At 39.1% G+C, this 23,220-nt stretch overlaps 1 protein-coding gene across 12 annotated transcripts in view; it reads right to left on the bottom strand.

Moving 5' to 3' along the window:
• INPP4A (inositol polyphosphate-4-phosphatase type I A) overlaps positions 1-23,220 on the bottom strand; it is a 123,626-nt gene that overhangs the window by 77,673 nt on the left and 22,733 nt on the right. For 3 of the 12 annotated variants that reach the window (XM_039390531.1, XM_039390529.1, XM_039390533.1), the window contains exon 1: positions 11,836-11,994. The exons of 1 other annotated variant lie outside the window; for it this stretch is intronic. The gene's annotated coding sequence lies outside the window, so the exon portion shown is untranslated. Of the gene's footprint in view, positions 1-11,835; positions 11,995-23,220 lie in introns of those variants that run through there. 8 more of the 12 variants (XM_039390532.1, XM_039390534.1, XM_039390538.1 and 5 more) reach the window with 4 other exon arrangements.

Here is a 23,220-nt window from a genome sequence, read left to right as displayed (position 1 = left end):
CGCACAGAATTCTAGCAGAAGTCGACCATTACCGTTGCAGCTTCCAACACCATGCTTGCCTAATATTCCTTTCCAGGCTTCAAAATTCCTTCCTACTCTGGCATTGAAATCACCAAGGATAATGATCTTATCATCTGCAGGAACCTTCTGGGTAAGGCGGCACAGGTCGGTGTAAAATTTATCTTTTTCGGCAGAGTCAGTTTGGAGAGTTGGGGCATATATACTAAAGAGGACAACGTGCTGCTTGTTGTTTAGTGGAAGGCATAGGGAGATAAGGCGGCCAGTATGACTTGTTAGCAGATTTCTGAGTTTAGGAACAATAGAGCTTTTTATCACGAAGCCGACTCCTGAGAGATGCTTTTTGGTTGTGGGCTTATCTGACCAAAAGAGTGTGTAACCGGCACCATGTTCTCTGAGGCTGCCTTCCTCATGAAGGCGAACTTCACTGAGAGCAGCAATGTCGATGTTGAGACGAGCCAGCTCATGGGCAATTAGGGCAGAGCGACACTCAGGACGTCCACTATCCGCTGAATCGAGCATGGTTCTGATGTTCCAGCATGCTAGAGTTAATTTGGGTACAAATACAAGATTTATGTCACTGTTAAAACTAGACTCAATAACTCAGGAAACTCCATCCAGCCCTATGCTTCCTTGAACTCAGTAGCAAACAATCTAAAATTTCTTACAAAATTATACCTCTTCATAGAAGTGGCCTACAAAACAGCTCAAGTTTTGCTCTCTTCATTGTCCAAGGTGAAGGCAGAACAAACTTGAGGTTCATTTATATGACTGTCAGTTTAGATGAGAAGTTACAAAGCATTTTACTTACCCTGGTTTTTGAAGAGTCCCTCAACGAGGACAGAGACACTTGACATTACGTGGAGCTCTTTTCAGGGTTAAATGTGATATGCAAATTTTTGGCAAAAAATTCATATGCTATAATAAATCATTATTATTTTGGTAAATTCAGTGCAGGAACACAAAGTTCCCATTTGGTATCCTTTATAATTTCGACTGCATTTATTTAGTATAGTTATTTTTTTATTTTTCCATTCTAAAAGCAAGGTATGTACTGTGAAAGCTCCCAGACACCATGAAAGCTACTCACAAGGCAAGCCATTGCCAGCCACAGTCACAAGATCAAGGACCTGCTACATTATAATCCTGTAATATACTGTACAATCATTCATCTTCAGGACATCTAATATAAATACTTAAATCTGGTCAGTTATTATTCATTTCATTTAAAATTAAGAAAATAACATGGCGGAAATGATAAAGGAATCTAAAAACTCTATTTACAACACTATGACAAAAAATGACTAGTTCTATGGCCACGGGCAAATCCCTTTCAACTCTGTGGCTCAGTTCACATATCTGTAAAATAGGCACAATGTGACCTAGTAATGACATCAAGTTTCTCTGCTGCCAAGTTATATTCATACCTTGCTCACTACCCTCAGGAAGTCACACCCATTTTGCAGAACATTTGCACTGAGATTAGTGATGTCTTTTAAAAGTAGCCCATCAGTAAGATTTTTAAAAAAATATTGCAACTTCTGCAGAGCAGGCAAGACCTCCCTACTGATTATCTCTGCAAGTTCTGCCCTCCTGCAGATGCCCTCCTGCTCTGCACCCCATTCTAAAAGCAACTTTGGTTCTTCAACTACATTTCTACAAATTTTAATGGCACTCCAATTCTGTTGCGCTTTGGTACCTGATCAAGAACCATCAAACTGCTAGCTTTAGCCATAACAACTGAACTGAAGACCAGTAGTACCTGCCCAGGTAGGAGATGCCCAGAGACTCCAACGGCACTTGTATATGAACAGTTCTAACTGTGCACCAACTCAAGGCCCCCTTTCTCACCTTACGTTGTAGAGTTTTAACATTACACTGTCCTGTAACAGCAGCAAAACCACAGCAGAGTCTGGTAATTCACTGCTGCAGACCACACCAAAGCACCATCTTCTTGACATGCCCTGCCTCTGGCCTTTTGCATTAAGAGATCATGACAGGAAAAAAAGGATTTTATTAAAGACTGCAGCATGCTTTGGCTTAATTAGAACCATACAGAAATTGTTCTGCAATCAACTGGTGATGGCAGTTCAAACCTTAAGTGCTCACTGCTAGATTTTAAAAGCCACTCAGATCCTTTGCTGTAAGGAAATGATATACAGTGAGATTTTTTTCCTCCCCAATTGTCTGTACTTGCAACAAGGGTTACCACACAAACTGAGGAGAACACCAGTTCTCAATCAAATCTGCCACACCATTATTCCAAAATACTGCAGAAAGTGAAGCATGCAACACTACTTTCTGTGGAGGAACATCAAAGTGTTATAAAAAAACAAACATAACAGGGAGTATACATGCTCCCACTGGAAATCCCTCACTTTCTCCTCCAGCCTCCCCTCTTCCCTCTTTCTGACTCACTGGACAGCAGCTAAATCATTCCAAGAAGGAAGGAACAATTAATCCTTTTCCATTGCAATTAAATGTGGTGGCAACATTTCTGAAGTGTACCTGCAACCCATGACACCAGGTTTGATTTTGTCTATTAGTTAAGCACAGAAAAACAGAGCTACTTTGACCAGAGCCTAGCTTTGATAGCTTTTATCCAAGTACACTCCAACAGATGTGCTATTTCCTTGAGAGCTGAGCCAATCTAAGCTATTGTCTCCCATTGCTTGTCCTAACTTTTCCCCTCCTCCTGTCTGTCACCAAAATGGCACAAGTTGGCATGTTGGTATGACCTCAACTTCTTCAAAAAAAAAAAAAAAGAGATAGAACCAAGATGGGGAAGGACTGTTCAGATGTGAGGAGCAAGAACCTCTGCAGCAGACAAGCAGCTGAGAATGAACCACACGACCGTAGAGCTGCAAACTAATGCTCATTCAAAGCAAGCAGTCAGGCCCAACATAACTCAGAAGACATTTCCTGTATATGTATTTTAAAGGTTCAGGTTTCCAATAATCAGCCTACAAACCCAGAAAGCATGTTCTTTTTCTAGGTCAAAATAGCTATGATCCCTTCTACAAGTCACAAGTAGACAGAAAGCAGAATATATGGTGTATCCTGCTGTGCTCTGTCTGATCTTCTCCTTTGCCTTGTGGCAAATAAAACTCTTTAAAAACTATATATGATTTCCTCATTCCCCATTTTGAAATAACAGTCTTCAGGACTTTAAAGAACACAAACTCACTTTATTCTCAGCAAATTATCATTATGATCAATTTGGCAACTCTTTTTGCAGTACTGACTTACACAAGATGCTATCACCATTACATCCAAATATGCCTTGCACAAGAAGAGGACACTTGCCTTGTCTTGATCTGACTTCCCCAGAATTATTTCAGATTTGTTTGCAATATGTATGCAACCTGTACTTAAACAACATTAAAGTTTTATCTATTTTCAGCTCCTGGTTGTGAAGAAAGACAACACACATCTGCGACTATCGCTGATCGCATCAGTGCTTTAACATTCCTAATGCTGGGATGTGTTCCTGAATGAGTCACAACTTCTTGCTGGGCAGAAACACAGGTACAATTTACCTTGCTCTGCACCTGATTTTCATGGAAAGCAAACCATAGTACACAGCAATACCTCCCCGGTTGAACAAATATAGAGTCAGAACCCACAGCACGCCTCAACATGAGGTCTGTTCCTCACCACCGTCACATACGCACCTCCACAAATCAGTCTAGATAAAGAGCGCAGTCCTACGAAATGGGAAAACAGGAAAAGAAGATTAAAAGAGACAGTCTCAAGGTCAAACTGGTTTGAACAAGTGGATCCTGTATTTCATATTCTATTTTACATACTAAAGAGAAGCCATGGTTTGATATTACAAGCAGTATCAATCCAATTACCTACTACCTGCTTATGCAGAAAAGATGACGTGACAGTCCAGGACTATGGTGCATCAACTTGAATAGTTTTTAATACTGTTTAGAGTAAATTAATGATGTCCAGTATCTAAAACTCTCACTCTCTTCTTTCATTTGTTTTATCAGTGTCACAGTAAGAGACGTTTTACTTAGCCACCAAATGTCCACATGCCTGTCTTCAGGTTTTTTTCTCGTGGGAGGCAATGTTTTCAGGTTAGATAATATTCCACTGTAAAATTAAACATTCAAGTAGCAATGGCTGAAAATTATCTTCATGCAGTGTAACCAAATGATAATTTTCTGAGGGTGTTCAGTTTTACACAAATTGTTGAGATGTCGTTGCCATTAGCAGGGGTTTTCTTTACTGCACTGACCTTGTAATGCAGACATATTTTATGAACCCCTAAATGCAACTTGAAAGCTGATGTAAATGGCAACATTGGGCACTTCAGCCATGAAATGTGCAGCACGATATGGGGTAATCTAGGTAGCATTATTAATTTTTGCATATAAATAGTCACAAATTTACTGTGAAGACACTGTTTTCTTGAGTCTTAGAAATATGAATCACAAAGGAACGGGGGGGGGGGGGAAGTGCAAGTTGTAGGGAAGCTGGGAAAGATGTCATACTTTCAAAAAATAAATATTGCAAACTATTACCTTCATCATCAGCTACCACAGCCCTCCCAAATGCCTATTTAACACATCCCTTCAAAGAAGCCTTTCAGATGTCTGCAAATATTGCTGGTGACAATACAGCACTGCGCTAGGAAGAAACGGCTCTTCCCATTTATCCTGGATGTCTTGCTCACGATAGCAAGGGGTATCAAAATCTTCACACAAATTGAGTCAAATTCTTGAGACATGTTCTTGTCTCCTCATCACAAATATAACACCATCTAAGCAGATCTTCACTGGTAAGATCTGGCCTCCATTTGTCTTTCTTCTAAATTTTATGTAAAATTGCTATTTAAAGACACCACTGTTTTTTTAAAGAGACAATTCTTCCACATGTCAAATTTTTTTGTCCCTCAATAAAATCTTACCAGTGGCCCCGTGTTACATTTTGACTTTCCATTAAATTAAAGGCTGTGATGTCTACATATCTGAAATATAAATCCCACAATGAGCACAGGAAAGAACATTTAGTTCTTCTTGAGCTATTAAGAAATACTCGCACCTCACAAAAAAGTCAAAGCATTTACAATGAAGTAAAAACTGAGACACTATGGGTGTTGAAGCCAAGCCCCTCCCTTCCTCGGTTCACACAGACGCTGGCAGGCTCCCCTCACTTCCAAGCACAAAAGCAGCTGTTTCCTTCATGCTCTCCCTGTGCAAATGGAAGTTTATCCTTCCCTGTGTCCAACCAGGTTCCCCCCTCTCACTGCTCTCTGTACCTTGAAGGTGCTCATCCCTTTCCATATCCCCATGCAGTGAAATGACATGGTGTCTTCAAAAGGCAGTAATACTCATGAGTATTCAATCGCAAAAGATGTCAGTAAAAAGCAGGCAACAATAAAGGATGTAATTTCATCATATAGCACTAAATGTGACAAATTAACGTGCCACGGGAGACAATTCTGACTGTATTTCACTCTGATCCCTCCAGCCATGGCTTTGTGGAGCTCATCAAAATAAGCCTATTGAGCACCTCCTGCAATGGTAGTGGTGGTTTCACTCCAGAGACCACAGGTTTCACTCCAGAGACCACCATCAAAGCATGGATTAAATGCTGTCCACACAACTCCCTTCAATTCAACTCCCACTTCTTACTTAAATTTATAACATTGCCTACATCCTTAAGTGGATATTTCTAGTTAACATGTATTTTAGTGAAAGTGCTGTAGATAAACTGATTGTAGAAATTCAGTAAAGATGGCAAAGCCCTGTAGGATTTCTCACAGGAGCCTCTGTAAGACACCACATCACTTCAAGGCAAACTTACAACTAAAACTTCATTTAATTTGCTTCTGCTCAGTAACAAGCAATACCTAGTGTTGGGAAAAAGCAAATTACATAATGTATAAATACTTACACTAATTTTTAAATTCTAAAAATGACCAATCTGCAAACATAAACACTCTCAAGTTATTTTTTAAGACAACAAGTAATTTCTCTGAAATTCATATATTTGAGATCAAACTTGTCTCAGTTCCCTTCTATTCCTGAGTTGAACTGCAGAATTCATAGGAGAGCAGCCAAGAGAATCCTGTCTAATTCACCATTAGTCTTCCTTTACGAAGTCCATTTCTGGTCTAGTTTGCAAGTCTGCCTCACTGCATATGTACCAGCAAAAGAGTAGCCACTTTTCCACGCAACTTTTCTGCATAAAATCACTATCCTGTAGAAGGATCAATGTTTTTCATACCATGTTTTCATCAGAATCTACAAAGCAATGGGACAATGATAAGAAATCTTTCTTATGTAGGCAAAACCACAAAGGCCACATTCTTCCTATTACTCACTACCTCCTGTTTACCAAAATTGAAAGTCATCCGCTTAGCTAAGGAACAGAGAATAATTTGATGAACTTTTCCCAGACACCCACATTCGAGGGGCTTATGACAGAAAGACCTCACTCTAGCCAGATTAGCTGCATGCATTTTTATGTCATGTATTTACAGCCACATTATTTAGTGATAGGAATATTTGTGACACAATCCTTTTCATACAAATCCTCCATGCTATCATACAGAGCTCAAAAGAGCTCTTCCTGAAAGCTTTCCTGAAACAACAGAAGACACTGTCAGCATGGTATTATTTATTTCACGTCCTTCTATGTGCATGAAACAAATCAATATTTTACCATGCTGGTCCATATGTTCTCAGGAGAAACCCTCGCAGCTGCTTGACAGAAATAACATCGATGCCAGGGAAAAAAATTAATCTTTTGCTTTGAAGTCGGACTATTAGTGTCTATTTCTGAAATGAGACAGAAGAAATCTTTTATAGTAGTTTCTATTTTATGAATCTGGGACTTATAATACATTCACCCATCACACACAGGAAACCTGATGAAGTTATTGGCTTTTTAGTACAATCCAAAATATTGTAATGCTGTCTTCTTCTTTTTTTTGTTTTTTAAAGCAGATTTGCTGCCCAAATAACCTGCAGAAATTAACATACTCTGTTATTCACTTCTGCCTGTAGCTGCTTTGCCATCTGGCACTAGCAACTATTTATCTAAAGAGTAAATTTGAATTAAGGATCATGAACCTGCTCCTTTTAAATTGTGTTTCACCTGAACACAGAAGGTCAATTCACAGTTATGTGAGACATCAAACCTACAAATTCACTGTCATGTATTTAAGTTAATACAGCAGAATCAGAGGTACTCTGCTGCTTTAAAAAGCAAAGCATCAAACTGAGATGAAAACTGAGCTAATCCTAGATTTTTGTGTCCCTATAAAATACCAGGAGAATTCTGCACAGAAATAACATAACCCTGCCTATAATCTCATTTAACCAGAGCAAAATGAACTATTCTGATCCTTACACTGGCTCTGACTCCAGAGCAGGGCAGGGAGACTATAGTCATGAAGGACTGGTCAAGTGGAAACTCAGACCCTGAAGGCAAATGAAAGGACCATCATTGCTATATTCAGAGTATAGGCTGTACCCTTCACTCTTTATTTAAACTAGCACATGCTTAATACACAAAGGTTTCAACAGATAAAAATTGAGACTGTGACTTTTTCTGTGTGATACAAAAGCTCATGCAATGCAATGAGGTGAGAGCCCCTCTAACAGTTGCCTTCCAGGGCAAATAGGATGCGCTCACCACCTCTCTGTGTCCCCCTGCTCGAACTGCTCCAGGACTAAGTGAGGAGCTTTTCAGGACACAGTAGAAACAAAGATTTAACAGTTCTTTCCCCCACCTCTGTAAAACCAGGTAACAAATGTAATCTAAACAAGATTCCTGTTCTTCACAGAACAGGAAAAGGGACCAAAGGGATGCCCTCCAGACACACACACATTTACAAGATCCCCAAAATAACTGATGTAAAAATTGTCATCTCTAAAAATTATGCAAATAAAAAGAATTCTCCAACAAAGAAGATGGTTCAGAATTGCGAACAGTGCTATTCATACTGTTCACGTCCAAGGATTTTATTCTAGTATTACTCCAGTTTACATGGGCTTATTTCTAACATGCAAAAAAAGAAACAAAAAAAAAGAATCAACTCATACAGACTTTTCCCCTCCCTCCATTTCAAATTCCACTTTGAAAACAGAAATGCTGTTCTGTTCTATTCTGTGACAAGGATGTAGCACACAAACACTAATATACTGCTGTTTTTTCATATACTGCAGTGTCCTTTTTCAGGAAGTCTAATGTCAAATAGCAAATCACTATAGAAAATATCACAACCTTTTTTTTTGTGGGAAAAGAATATAAATCCTTATTCAGTGCATGGACCACCTTTTACTCTGTGTAAAACAGAGCATTTAATACAGCAGTGGTATGGTTTGGGTTGATCATTAGGCTAAATTGTAATACAAAAAAAAAAATCACCCATATTAAAGATTACTCATACAAGTTCATTTCTATTACAAGATTGGATTTCCCCTAAGTTCTTCACCAGCCATTTAGCAAGGCTACTTATAAATCATTGCTGATGTCGCTTTTATGTAAAACAAGAGAGTGCTTCCCCTCATTAGAGGTCTCAGAGCTTCAAGAATTTTGTAGAAATGCTTTATTTATTTTCTCTATGCCCCTCATTTCTCCACTTTCTACCCACAGCAACAGCTGTGTTTCCTGCAGAGTCATTTCCGCCTGTCACGGTGGGGAGAGGTAGAACAACATGCCCAAGGACGATGCCACTGTCCGTTTTGAAACTTCTGCTCAAGGACTGAGAAAGCAGAACATGTAAGAGATCAGAGTTAATCCAGCAGCATTGCTTCCCAAGTGCCAGGAAGGTTGATGAAGGGCTCAGAATAACAAGGTTAGGGCATGGCCACAAAATAAGCCACAGAAAAAAAAGCAGCAGGTTTTACAAAGGAAAAAAAAAACAAATAAAGGACAGCTGAACACCCCACCCTGTTGTTTGTGACACAAGCAGCACAGGGGCAAAAGGGAAGAGCTGAATTTCATAAGCTTTGCATCATTTAAGGCTTGCCTACGTGGAAAAACTACCAAGGGGAGAGAATCATTAAACAGGTTACACCAGAGGACCTTAAAGTGAGAATCAAAAAGGGGACTTAAATTTTGACAGGAAGTTCAAAAAAGCTTTAGCAAGGGCAGAGATAACAAAACATCGCTCTGTAGAGACATGCAGAGATGAGAAAAACAGCCATGATATCCTGTAGGCAAGGAACGGGAGTGAAGAACAGTAAGCTGGGATCTTCTGCTTGGCTTCACAGAAAAGAAAGACCAAGGAGATCATGAACTCTCACAGTTCAAGTCCTGTCAAAAGTACCAGTGAAATAATCCCCATAGCTTCTGGCATTTGTTACCTTTGCAGTCTGATGCAAAGCCAACTTAAGGTAACAAAAACTAACTTTCAGAGGGCCTAGAGGGCAGGCTTCGACAACACCTCTTATACTTAACTACAAAGTCCCAGCATAGAAGGATCAGACGTACCTGGTTTCTTTGCACTTAACACAGATATGATCACTTCCATGCACAAATCACTCCTACCTCGGACATTTATGTTTTCAGTTGTAACTTGTTAATATATCCCAAAGAAGGCATATAATTATTGGTATAGTATCACAACAATCACTACTAAAATTGCCTTAGTTCTTCCCAGAACGTCTCCAACTGTCTAGCTATCTTGCAAGATTGGACTTTCTGTTCTTTTTTTCAGCTGATGTTCTTCTTTCAGGTGACGTTCTTTTCCACTTAATGGCATTCCAGCGGCAGACAGAGGGACATAGCAGGCAGCATGAGAACGACATGAATCAGAGGGAGTTCTCTCTGGCAGGCAACTCTTGCACAAAGAGTTTATGGACAAGTACGAGGGAGAGGATGTCTTCAGGGTTGTGTTGACTCAGGGGCTGTCATCCTGGTCTTTAGATGTTAAGCATGTTTTTCAAATGTCTTTTAAAAAACATTAACTGTTAATTATTTAACTGCACCCCCAATGCATTAATAAAGAAATTACATAAACTTAACTGAATATAATTGAGTTTTATTAAAATAAATTATTTGCTCTCTTTTGACATATTACAGAATTCGTATTGTAAATTCATATATGCTTAAAGGCAATCATGAAGGCAAACACAATTCCAACAGAATCTTGGAAAACAATAATTCAGATACAAATCAGTGCAAAAATTAAGACTGCAAAGACTGTTTTATTTCTACTTGTTTGGATTTGGAAGGGGAAGGAAAGACTGTCATGTACCAGAAGTTTGTTAGTGAACAGTCCCAAAATCAAGCCTAATATTGTTAAAACTAGCTTGTATTTATAATGCTGTAACATGAGAAATATTTTATATCAGAAACATAAATAATTAAAATTAGTCACCAAAATGTTGCTCTGGGAGGTGGGTGTCCCTGAGTGCCTTTGCTTGAAAAGCTTCTCTCACACTATAGTTTTCCAAGTTGGACGTCACAAGAAGTATGAAGATACCACAAATGCACCAACAAACCTTACTTTACATTTTATTAAGAAACCTAATATATTTTAAAATAGAAAGTAACATCAAATCTAGTTAATTCATAGCAATGAAAACATCAGCAAATGCTATAAATTAACAAACAGAAGAACCTAAAGCATGCTGTCATTTTTAAATGCCCTTACTACAGCACCAGTTTTTTTGAGATGAGAAAATAGTGGTCATTTTTATGTAAATTCTACAAGGAAATTAGTGATAGTTTAAAGTACCTGAAAGTGAGCTAGTAAATGACTGGGTTTTGAAAATACCCTCATTCTCTCATTCTGAAAATAACACACAAGATAACAGGCTCCTTTGTTACTAAAAGCAGCTGCCAATCTCACTGTAACATGCACTTTCAAAGGACACTGCCTTCCAAATCCAAAATAAATGGGGGGGGAAGTAAAAAGGAAAGAAAGAAGAAATTAAGATAAATTCACTACTGCAGTTCAAAATCAGAATCCCTAACTTATAAAATTTCTTGTGGGGAATACAGCAAAAGCTCGAGACTCAGTGAATTCTACACGAGAATAATAAGCAATACCAGTCAAAACTACATTAAAATTACAGCATCAGAGTGAATAAAACAGCAGCAAGGTCACTACAAACAAATGTTTTATCCACTCTGCACATGTCAACACTAACTAGAAAACTAGAATATGTCCCACTTTTTGCATATAACAAATTGAAAGAACAGGGCACGTGTGTGTGTGTGTGTGTGTGTGTGTGTATATATATATATATGAGCTTTTAGTGGCACAAGATGAAAACTACCTCAATATCTGGATGTATGATTTACAGTATTCGAAGAAACTATTTACATCCAGGCACTGCACGGATCACATGCACAGTCTCAGTCTGATTGCTGAAGGCAAAACAACACCGTGATTCTAAAGGTAAACAATTGTTTTGCTACTTGTAATGCCACTGATTCTAGTGACACAGAAATTTGGAAGTCAGTAAATACAGCTTTAAGCAAGAACTAGAGAACTGCAGTGCTCTCCAAAGAACAGAGAGCTGCTTAAAAACTAATTGTTTCCCTTGCCCTACCATCTAGCAGCACTGTTTCTTCAAAAGAGGTCTTCTGTCCTTAACATGGCTGCCATGCCTTACATAACATCAATGAATGAGAATATAGTTATTTTGTTTCCTAGGACTCATGCTGCCCATTAGCCATATGATTCTCCATATGGCACAGCAAACAGTCGAGACAAAGCTTTGCAGTAACGCAGCTCCGAAGATCAGCATCCTCTGAGAATAACAGCAGCAGAAATTCAGACTTTACGAGTTCCAAATTCCCTTTTATGTATTTTTCTAGTAAATAAACAGGAATTCTTACCTTATGAAAACAGCAGTAATAATAACGGTGCTCAGCATAGCCTCCTGTCTGTCATCTGCACTCGTAAAAAAAAATCTTGGTGCAACTGTCTGCTGCAGCAGGTAATCAATAACATAACCTGCTTCTTCTGTTGCCAGAGCTGCTCCATCTGAACGCTAGCTAACGTGAACACTGTCAGTGTGAGTCATACCAGTGACTCAGAGCAGATGCAGAGCTGCAGGAGGAGTTTAAGTTTCAAGGCTCCCTCTTGGTCCCTTTCTGTCGCGCAGACACTCACTGTCTGCCTGTGTATCTGTGTGTGCCTGCAGACTGCTCCAGCTTATTCTTTCAGCAGCAAGTTTAATTTCATCCTCTACATAATCAGGGATGGGGGGGGAGGTTTGGTTTGGATTTTGTGGTTTGTCTTTTCCCCCTAGAATAGCAATTGTTTCTTTCTTCGCCACAAATATATTTATCATGAATGCAAAAGCTTGCTCTGCAAACCAAGTCGATACCATGGTATGTGAGGTGATGTGCTTCTACAAGATACTTGTATGCTCACACCTCACATCAAGACTAAGAGAAGAACTCAAAAACCCCAGGAAAGATTCCAAAACAAAATTATTCAGTCTGGGCAATATCCATGTATCATGACAACTTTATAGCAAAGTGTCTCTGATTTCATCAAGTACTCTGGAGAGGGTAAATTTGGTCTCAAATGCAGTGAGATGAAAGAACTGTAGGAAGGACTCTGGAATGCACACAAGCAGAAACCCTGTGCGCCTGACCCCAGTTTAGCAGGGATAAGAGCCTACAGGAGAAGAGACTAGCTACATTACAGACAGGAGCAGCACATTTGGGTTCAGGGTTGAGTTCCGGTAGCCTCCCCCACAGCTATCCCTGTCACTAGGTTCTGATCACCTAGTCAAAGAAGCATTTCGATTACCTATTTCACAGGCCTGCCAGCCTCCTTACCACAAAACACTGAGAACAGGCATCATGAAGCCAAAGTTAGGCACTGAATACTGGACAGTGTTGACATGCTATGCTGCACTGATCACACGTATTTCTGAAAGGCACAGCAGTTGTACTGTTGAACAGATCTAGACTTGCACAAAGGCAGGTGAAGCCCTCTACTATTGAGCCACCACATCAACCACATGGAAACAAATCAGGGTGAGATGAATTGAGCAAGTATTGTCAAAAGAGGCTGCTGGCCCAAAGAACAATGCCATTAAAATCCACAGACCTGATTAACAGTCATTCATATAAACATCCCAGACAGTTTGGGAAAAAAGCACTTGGTTTATGTCAAAGCATTTACAGCAGAACATCTTTCCTCATACTTAGCAAATATCCAGTTGGCTATCACCCAGATAAACAGATTTGTGTTGAGATTTCTCATGCAAAGGCTAATATCAAGGCATGACTTTCATGGTTCTTTGGGTTTTTTTGTCATTTTAAAGAATTCCTTCTTCTGCAAGGCCCAATCAAATGAAAGGTACGCCAGCTCAATACAGGTATCTGCACAGCACTCTTCAGTACTGAATCTGGTTGTTAAAACCACTGAACAAACTTCATGCTATTGATGGTGAATGTTTACTCCATGTATCTCAAAGCAGCCAAGAACACTGCCTTGGCAGGGATCAAGAGATGAGAAAGAATCAAGCTGAGCAAAACAATCCTTGAAGCATGCTAACAGAGATAACATAAACAAGGGGGATAAAGAATATCTGGTATCTGTGAAGGTACACTGAATTAAACTCTTTTCCCCTAAAAATATTAGCATGCTATCACTTGGAAAATATTCTGTTGAATCCCACCCTTTTTCCCAATTTACTAATGACAGTAACCTTTCCTCCTGTCAAGCTTTTGAGGCCTTATTTTTGTGCGTTAAATGCCTGAATAGGCAGAAGAATGTTAAAAACCACAGCATGTCAGAGAAAAAAAACCAAAACACAAAAAACACAACAGCAGCAACAAAAAAACAAAGACCCCTGAGATTTTAAACAGGAAAACTAACAGCAAGGCCATGGTCCAAATGGCCTCTGTTACACAGTCAGAGAAGATAAAACTGAAGGCAAAATTGGATCATACTTCAAATATCTGGGGATTTGGAGGATGGAGTTTTTTTCCTTTTGGGGGTGTGTGGTTGTGGGTTTTGTCTGGTTTAAAATGGATGGCATGAAATTGTATATCTACATTCAATTTTGTGCTGCTGTCCATTTAAGAGCATAGATGTGCATGACAACTGACTCAAAGAAAAGAGGTGTTAAAGGCCTCAAAGTGATAAAACACACCAAAAGTGAGCACGCACTGTGTATAATGCACATACTTGCCTTACCTGCAAATGACCCCATCTACAAATCAGAAGTGATTTAGCTGCTCTAGGCAGCAGTTTCCTATTGCCTACTTGACCAGTCATCTTCGTTGGACCTCCTGCAGTTGAAATGGTTTGGACTGTGAGTTAAAACGTGGGAAAATCTGAAGCTTCTTACCCCAACAGAGGTAAAGGTACACAGATGTGGGATGAAATCTTGAACAGAAATTTAGTACAGCCTTCTAAACTAACCACTGTTGTAAGAGGTTCTGCATTAAGAGGCAGTGTAGACTATTATATACTCCTTAAGGAGTACAGATAGTTTTTACCTTTTCTCCTTTCAGAAATAAGAAAGGAAAGGCCTTTCTATAGTACCTATTGAAAATGGTACTAGACTCAAGAACCTTCTTCCTCCTCATCATCTTCCTGTCTCCAGGAATTAGTTTGGAAATTTTTTTAAGTCATCATTAAGCCAGCAATGGTGGAAATGGTTTCCCACAGCCTATTCTAGATTGTCAGATTTCTTATTAACCTGGTTTCTCATGAAAGCTCAGAGTCCAGTCAGATTGTTGTTACTAAGAACACCAACCTCTACTTTCATTCCTGAGCCTTTTTCTTCTTAGATTACAATGTCTTGGGGAGGGGAGGGAATGGAAAAAATAAAAAAAAAAGCATTCATTTTCTTCAAGGGCAGAGCTGGCTCCCAATGCAATAAAGTAACAGAAGCAGACTGAGGACCCCTGACAGTATCCTCCTGCCCTCACCATCCTTCCAGTGATCTTTCCAACAGCTACATTCTCTGCTGCATTCTAATGTTTTGTAGCCTTGTTCTTCTGAGCCCTGTGGAAAGCTGGGATTTCAGATACTAATTTTTGAGGAGCACTGACACACATTTTCAAAACAAAAAGCTGAGCTAATTTCCTGAACAGACTCACATTCTGTTTACTGTTGATACGGGCATTACAGTACTCACCAGGGAACAGCCATGCATGGAGGTGAGCACGAAGCACACACAGAGTAGAAGACACCCACTCCAGAAGGAGCATGTATTTTGAAAATACATATAGGCAAAAAGTTGAGAAGATAAATATTTTTTGCATTATCTTACAAACATAGCTAACTGACTTGACCCATGTCCACAGCAAAGCTAAATTCAGAAACTATATTTCAGTGTCCTGCTCACCTGACCATCAGACTTCCCTTTCGGTGCATCTCAGTTGTAGGTTCCTTTCTTCCAGCTAATTACCTTTCATGAGTATTTTGATATGCTATGACAACAGCATTGTCTGCTTCTCAGGAAAATTAAGACTCCTACTGGGAAAAGCATCAGAACAAGAATCTTTATCCTGCACAGACAGTGAACAGAGGAAGCCACACATGAAAGCAGAGCTTTAGTGATTAGGTATGGGAGGAGGGAAGAGGATGCACTTACTCCTCAGAGTTATCTGAAGGTTTCTGAAGATAAATAAGACACACTGCAGCAGTTTAACTTTTTACCACCACTACATCATTCATCAATGTCTTGATAGCATCCTGCACCCCTCTAAAAAGCAGTTAGCAAAGCAACTTTTAAGAGGATGTGGGAAACCATTTCCATCACACAAATACATCTCTTCACTGAGACCACCTCCTCAAGTTACTACTACAGCTATGACCCACGTAAAATATATTTTCTATTTCTAACAACCTAAAGCTACATAGCCAGCACTGGGAAGAGACTACAAAATGAGAATCTTCCTGTAACACACTGCATGCAGATCTCACAGGGAAGGAGTTCCTGCACATCCAGTGAAAATGCAAAACATAACCTAAATGCCCAGTTCCTCTTCATGCTCTGTTCTCAGCAGATGAAACAACAGACTCTGAAAGACTAAGATCAGAGAAATCAGCCAAAACAAGACAAGGACAATGTATCTCATAGCAACAAAGATGTACTGACCATATGAGACTATTTTACAGACACTGCTGTGGCTCCTGCATTTTACATTTGCTGCATGTGAAAGCTTGCTTGGGTAAGGAGGACTCTCCAGATTGCACTTGATGTCAGCATAGAGTCAGCTGATCTTTTGGCAGCCAGCCTGCTCACAGTTATCCACTTCTGCTCTCTTTTTAATGCTAACATCTGTCCATGTTTTGCATTGACAGAAAAGGTCAGCAAGACCCTAATGACACATTAAACCTGATAATCAGATGCACCATTTGCAACTACCATGTGCAAGGTCTCATTCCCCTTATATTCAGAGCTCAGCTTTTTCCTGAAAACACCCAGTACAGTGCAAGTGCAGAATTATCTGTAATCTCCAATCTTATATATACACCACAGAGTTCAGTTTGGATAACTAAAAGCATGTCAGAAAACACCTAGTCTCCCCAGGCTTCCAAGAAAATGAAAATGTGTTCTATCAATATAGACACAAGTTTTCCGAATCCAAACAATCTTTATTTTTCTCTACAATGCACAACTACCTCTCTGTTATAAATCAGCATGCCCCATTTTCTGCACTCACACAATTGTTTCAATTGAAAATTGACCTGTGAATCCTAACAAAAGAGACACCCAGTCCTGGGTATAAACTCATTTTGAGGCAAGCATGTTACTGCCTGACTTACCACAGATCCTCACATTGTGTAACAAAATCATATACTCTGATGGGTATTCTCTACATCCACTCATTTTGCTCATTCAATACACTCTATACATTTTCAGACTGAAATTTCTCCTCTTGTCTTCACAATGCAGGACTTGCAGATCTCATGCTGGTGATCTATGACTGGTAGGTTCTTCAATGCCTCAGAAAGAACAATTGTCAATGCTGGAGAAAGTCGATGCAAAGACTTATTGTTTCCCCAGTACCATCTGCTGCACTGGGTAAACCAAATTAAAAACCAGTAAAACTGAATGCAAAGCTGAACACTTTTGATGGCTATTCTGCAGCATTTCTTATAAAATTTACTCCCCATTTACACAAAGAAAGAGCAGCTGTAATATGAGATTTCTGTTTGCACAACAGATTTCTAATGCTTTGTTCTTATCTTCTCAATTCATCTGTACCCTTTTGCAAGTTAACCAGTCCCTATTTTCAGCAGGGAAATCATCTTCCAATATGTTCCTTATCAGTAAGGCCATGAAAAGAAACTGCCTATCTAGACACATTTAAGGGCCTCATTCTCTTATTCCTATTTTTGGCATTCTTTGCCTTTTCAATGCAAAAAAAAAAGTCCCATTGTTAGTACAGTGTAATAGAGCACTTCACAAAATGCTAAGAGAGTCTCCAAATGTACGTTGATCAGTAAAAGATCTCATAAATAGAAAGGTCATGGTTAAACAATTTTTCTTCTCTCAAAATTCTTTATTTCTTCTTTCAAAATACATTATATAACAATCCAATCAGAAAGAGTTATCAGCAAGCCCACAACTTTTAAGTTCCTATATATTTATGGTGCGCTGCAAATTATTCCCCAGGTTAATGACACCAAATAATCAATGGGACCGTTCAAAAGACTAAGGTACCGTACACGCTGGATTGTGTATCCAGTGGGAGCCCAAGGTGGAAAAGCTTATTAAATGTGTTGATAATGGATATGTTTCTTTCATGATTAATCTAAATTTTGACATTCGGAACTTAATTGACTTCAGATCATTTGGGATTTTTCCTAAAATTAGGTCACAGAAAAAGCTCACTAGGAGTAGCACTTCAGTGTTTCTAAGGAGATTTCAAAAAATCTTAATGTCAAAGACTCTATGTCTTATTCTAAGAACAACTACAAAGCAGCAAACCTACAGAAACAGTAAAACAATGAAAATAATAACGATTAAAAAAATTCAGAATCCCCTTATTAAGTAAATAAATTTTTTTTTTGGCAGGTATATAAAAATACAGACTGCCCCAAAAAGACCCACCAGTTATGACATCTTTTTCCCTGTATCTGTTGGAAGACCAGGTGATATATATCAGTACTGTGATGAGTTGCTTTGTTGTTTGGGGTTTTTTTAATCAGTTTCATCTGGTTTTGTATAATCCATAAGTATGTACTGATATATTGCTATATGTATTTTTAGATTATTCTCACTTTCTAGTATGGTAAAAGGTCTTGTTGCTTAGGATGTCTTGGTGCCTAAAGTGAGATCAAATATTACAGATGTTGGCATCATACAGTGTTTTTGGAAAGGACTTTGAGTCTTTGAATTTTAAGGGAATTAGACTGGGCAGATAATAATTGAAGACACTGCATCATTTGATTACTAGGTTTAAGGCATTAGAGTCTCACTGACCTCTAACAATGTTTATGTGTCTGTATGAGAAGCATGATCAGTATTAAGGTATTATGATTAAATAAAAAACAATGGTAACTGTGCTACTTAAAGGTATTTTTTTCATATCTATATCCTATGTTCATCTGCTCAGTTTCCCATCAAATGTATGGCATACATTCATTCTGCCCCTGAACAGATCCATATAAGTCACCATACAATTCTGGCTATGCAGAAGTGATGTGCACAGCTGTTAAGTTTATTGACATCATCTTTTATATTATAAAGGCAATGAAACATATATTTTATACTAATCTGCTCTCCCCTACTTCTACCTTCTTCTAGTTCTGTCTGTGATGTGTTTCAGCTGTTTGGAACTGATGGCTACTCCTGCAGCTGCCTGATGAGGTTCACAGTGGTCACAGCCAACAGGTCCTGCCACCCTGCACCTCTGGGAGCTGCAGCTGTCCTTTCCAGTCTCATCTGGGTCAGAGACCCAAGGCTTCCTTCTCACTGAGATTAGGTGGAGAAAAGCACAGGTATGTTGGCATACATTTTGCACCTGAGACAGAGTCAGGATAGAGAAAAAGCATGGACCCAGAGATCAGGGAAACAACAGGCCATGTTATCCTCACTACCTGTTCTCCAGATCACCTCACAGTTTTTAACCTAAAACAGAGGAAGGCAAGTTTTCCTTCCCACAGCTCATCCACTTTGTTTTTTTTGGCAGGGAGGAGTGGGTCTGGATGGTTGTGTTTTGTTGTTTTGGTTTCTTTCAAATGGAAGAATGAAGGAGACTGAGTCTGAGGCTTAGAAGCACAAGTTCCTAGGTCCCACCTCACTCACTCTGTAATGATTTTATTTATTACTTGCCTGACATTATGCAGAAAGTCTTGGGAACTGAATCTTAAATTAGTGCATTAAATATTGGACAAGTTTTCTTTCAAGGTATTATTAAGTAATTCTGGGATAATGCTTAGTTTTGGAAGGAAGATATCCATTTATCTCCTATCCAAATCTTGTGAGGTTGATTCTAGTCAATATAGAACTCTTCAAAGAACTATTCAATAAATGACAGTCACATTCATAGAAAGCTGCACTCTGAACTATATTCTTTTGCAAGTTGAGGATTTCAAAAATTCATGAAATCATTTTAGAGATAAAGGAGACTTACTGAAAAGACTTGGCTATAAATACAAAACCACTGATACAAACGTAAGTCATCAAGAGCCATAAAGACAGGTAGTATAAAAATACTTCAGCGATTGCTATAATCCAAAATAGCATTAATTTTATGTTAAATTCTCTAGGGAAAAACAATTCTAATAACCCTCCATGAAAGGCCTTCTGAAATAGAATACCCTATACTAATATTTGCCGATTAAATGAATAGTGAACAGAGACAGCAAGCTGAGCAAAGAGAAAGGCTACAGAGCATGGAAACTACGTGATCCACACCAGTAACTACAGAAAGCCTCTTAAAATACACAGGCTGTAATTCAGTGTTACAGCTGCAGGTAAGATGGAGAATTGGGCACATTAAAATTAAAGACAAGTAAAAGCTATCCTTACATTAAACCAATTTCAAAAGTATGACTGTTTTTCTTTTTTACAGTGGCTCTAAAAAAGGGTAAGATTCAAGAAGCACCTGTTAGGCAGAGTTTCTAAATAATCTGCCTTTTTTAGGAATTCCTGTAATCGGCTGAAACCACACAAATACCGGCCAAACACTATTTCAAAAGAACGTGATGCTTTGTCAGCTTCATATAAATAAGCCTAACATTTATTTTTGTAGACTACAATGTATTTTTATAGACTATAGTAGCTAGTCAGCACAAGCCTTTTTTGTACAAAAATGGGGCACATTTCTTCTACTACCTCTTTCCCTCCAATTCTTCCTCACAAAAAATAATGTACTGCAGGTTCAAAAAATATAATCGAGACCTGCCTGAGCCTTTTTATAAATAGTAACAAACTCTGCATGACACTGTTAGCAATTAGTGGCTACGTAAGAGAATGAAAAGAAAATAATAATTTTTAACCCACATAAAAGAATTCCACACAGGAAAGTAATGTACTTTTGGTATCTTACTTGTGATCTTTTGGGGTTTTTGCCCTTGGAGAAGCCTTTTCAGATTTATTACTCCAACGTTCCACATCACTGTGGGCTAAAACCCTGTAACTGAGGTACTGAAAAGATGAAACACATAGAGTTAAGTTTTTATTGAAAAATTTCCCATTAAGGGGGGGGGGGGAGAAAAAATAGGAACTTAAAATATTGCAATAAAGAAACAAATCTATTTAGTCCTCCGACAGATGCTGCCTGCTAAGCAGGAATAAACGAATATTTAAGAATAGAAGCTAAAAAGTCATGCCTTAAAATCCTATAAGGCCTCTGATCGTTTTAATAGGTTGAAAATTACTACAATCTACACTACCCTTTATATACAGTGTGGAGGCTGAATAGACTATATTAACAAGAATGTGCAGGAGAGTCAGAAAATGCACTGTATTTTCTACTTTCTCGGCAAAAGAAGACAGGCTGACTGCAATTCAGAGCTCCTAAGCTAAGCAGGAGCTAAGTTGTTGACTTAGGTGTCAGGACTCACCTCTCTGAAGGCAATTGCTTTCCTCTAAAACTTCAGAGAGGATGAAGTCTGCTGGTGCTAATACGCCCCAATCAGGCCTACCAACAAATAACAAATTCTGCAGAAGATATACAGAAATGCTGCAGTTGCCTAAGTGCTAAAGTTAAATAGCTATCCAGTAAAAGCAGAGCTCAAAATAGAACATAGATGGGAAGAACTTGTCTGTGAGGTATGAGATTTCTTAGAAGATGATAGACAGAAACAGGATATGTCAGAGCTGGGGAATGAAGACTCCCAGCAAGGCAAAGATCGATGTTACCATCAACAGGATATGAGTTCCAGTTAACATACCAACCTGAGAGCAGTTCTTAGCATATGGTATTGAAAGGAGAGAAGTTAATAGCACTGTGGTGGCTTGCTAATGGAGCGAACTAGTTTAAAGAACAGGAAATGGAAAAGAGAGGGCAAAAGTGCACAGCAAGTCATCTTAGGGCAAAGTGTGTCAGGGCAAGAAAAACCTCACAGTTAACTTTGTGAAAGATCCAAAGAGATGGATTTAGGAGAGGAGTGACTCAGGGAGAGTGACTTGTAAGCTGCAAGAATTAGCTGCTTGATTGACAGGCTGCTCAGAAGAAAACCAGAGATGCCTGGGGAAGTTGTGACATTAAAGGAAGAGAGAGGAGACAAAAGGACTTGGGAAGAGATCATCAGGAAAGCTTCACAGAAGTATTATCTGGCAACAAAAACAATATTTGCTAACTCTCTGGGGGAAAAAATACAAACACCTTTTTCAGCTCTCTTTCCCATTTTGAATTTAGGTAGAAGAGTTTTAAGCCTGTACCTAAGACTTTGCTGCAGTTAACTGCACCCACTGACAGCAGTAAGGCCTCCTCCACTGACACAGGTGTCTGAAGAGACATGCAGATCTCCATAGGTTTCAGTCCTAATCACAAAGGTCCTAATTACATCTTGACCAATAGCATTTTCCCATGTGAACCTATCACTCCCTGAAAGTTTTAAGTCTCACTGGCAGGAACGTATGTGAGACACTAAACCAACAGAACTCTATTATCAGAGGTTTCAAAAGTCATTCCCTGAATCAAAGCTTCCTTGTTCAAGGGGACTAGACACCTACCATCAGATACCAAATTCTTCTATCAAAGCAAGTGCTACTTCACATGAAGTATTTAAGGTCAGCTTAGCCTCTCTAATGCAATAAGGGCAATAATAATAAACAAAGGGAAAGCAATACCATGCAAGTTTCCACCATTTCCTGGACCACAGATCAGAAACTCCTGGCCTGCTGTTAAGCAGTGCTCAAAGGTTTGATTCCTGAAGCTGCAATATGGAGTTATGCAAATCCTCCAGGATCCCAGAGCATGCTGTAGCTCAGTTACACAAAACACATGACAGGCTGAGCTAGGATGCTGTTTTGGACTACCCATCTCTGAAACTCCTGGGCTTTTGGCTTTGTGACATAAATACCCCTTTATTGTCAGTACAGCTTTCTCCAAGTGTTGCACTGCTGACTGGCTCTAGCACCATTTTTTAGAATTGTGTGGCACTGACAAAAAAGCCAATAAGAAGAAAAACATCAGTAATTCCAGAAGAACTGCTGTGCAGAGCCTCCACAGGATATTCTACTGCACAGGCTGCAGACCTGGAAAGGTACCATGGCAGGTTTGGCCTCTAATATTGCAGAAGCTACACATCCACAGGAAAAGAAAAAATTGGTACTGCAAAGTTTAATCCTTCTGTGATACTCTATTATCATCACCCTGAAATTTGTATCAGCTCCCAGAAGCAGTTGCCTTTTATTGTCCTCTTTAAGTCCACACACTGGTTTTTGTACTTTAAGGAGGAGCTACCAAGTACAGGGTCTTCTTGAGGAGATGGATGACAAATACAGGAGGAAAGGATAACTAACAGAATTGCTTCTTTACATCTTGGAAGCTTTGGGTGCTGCTCATCCTCCTTTTTCCTCCGAAACCACCTACTCATAGATTTTCTCAAAGTACAAAGAACACTGGAGGAAGGTGTGGAAAAGACTGATAAATAGGGGGCAGTACTACGGTATGGCGGTAATCCCAGCAAGACATGAGCCACTGAATAGCATCCTGAGAGTAGCTGGTACAGAACAGGATGTCTCCAAGCTAATCTCTAAACTGCTACCAAGTCCCAGAGCGCTCCTACTGTCATCTGCACGCACAAAAATGAGAAAATTCAGGAAATTACTGTTTCTCTTT

Source organism: Pipra filicauda, unplaced genomic scaffold (assembly GCF_003945595.2).
Source record: "Pipra filicauda isolate LSUMZ 115617 unplaced genomic scaffold, ASM394559v2 scaffold83_size3615187_pilon, whole genome shotgun sequence".
Classification (NCBI taxonomy): domain Eukaryota; kingdom Metazoa; phylum Chordata; class Aves; order Passeriformes; family Pipridae; genus Pipra; species Pipra filicauda.
Note: the sequence above shows the minus strand (reverse complement) of the source record. Positions and strands in the feature narration are given on the sequence as shown.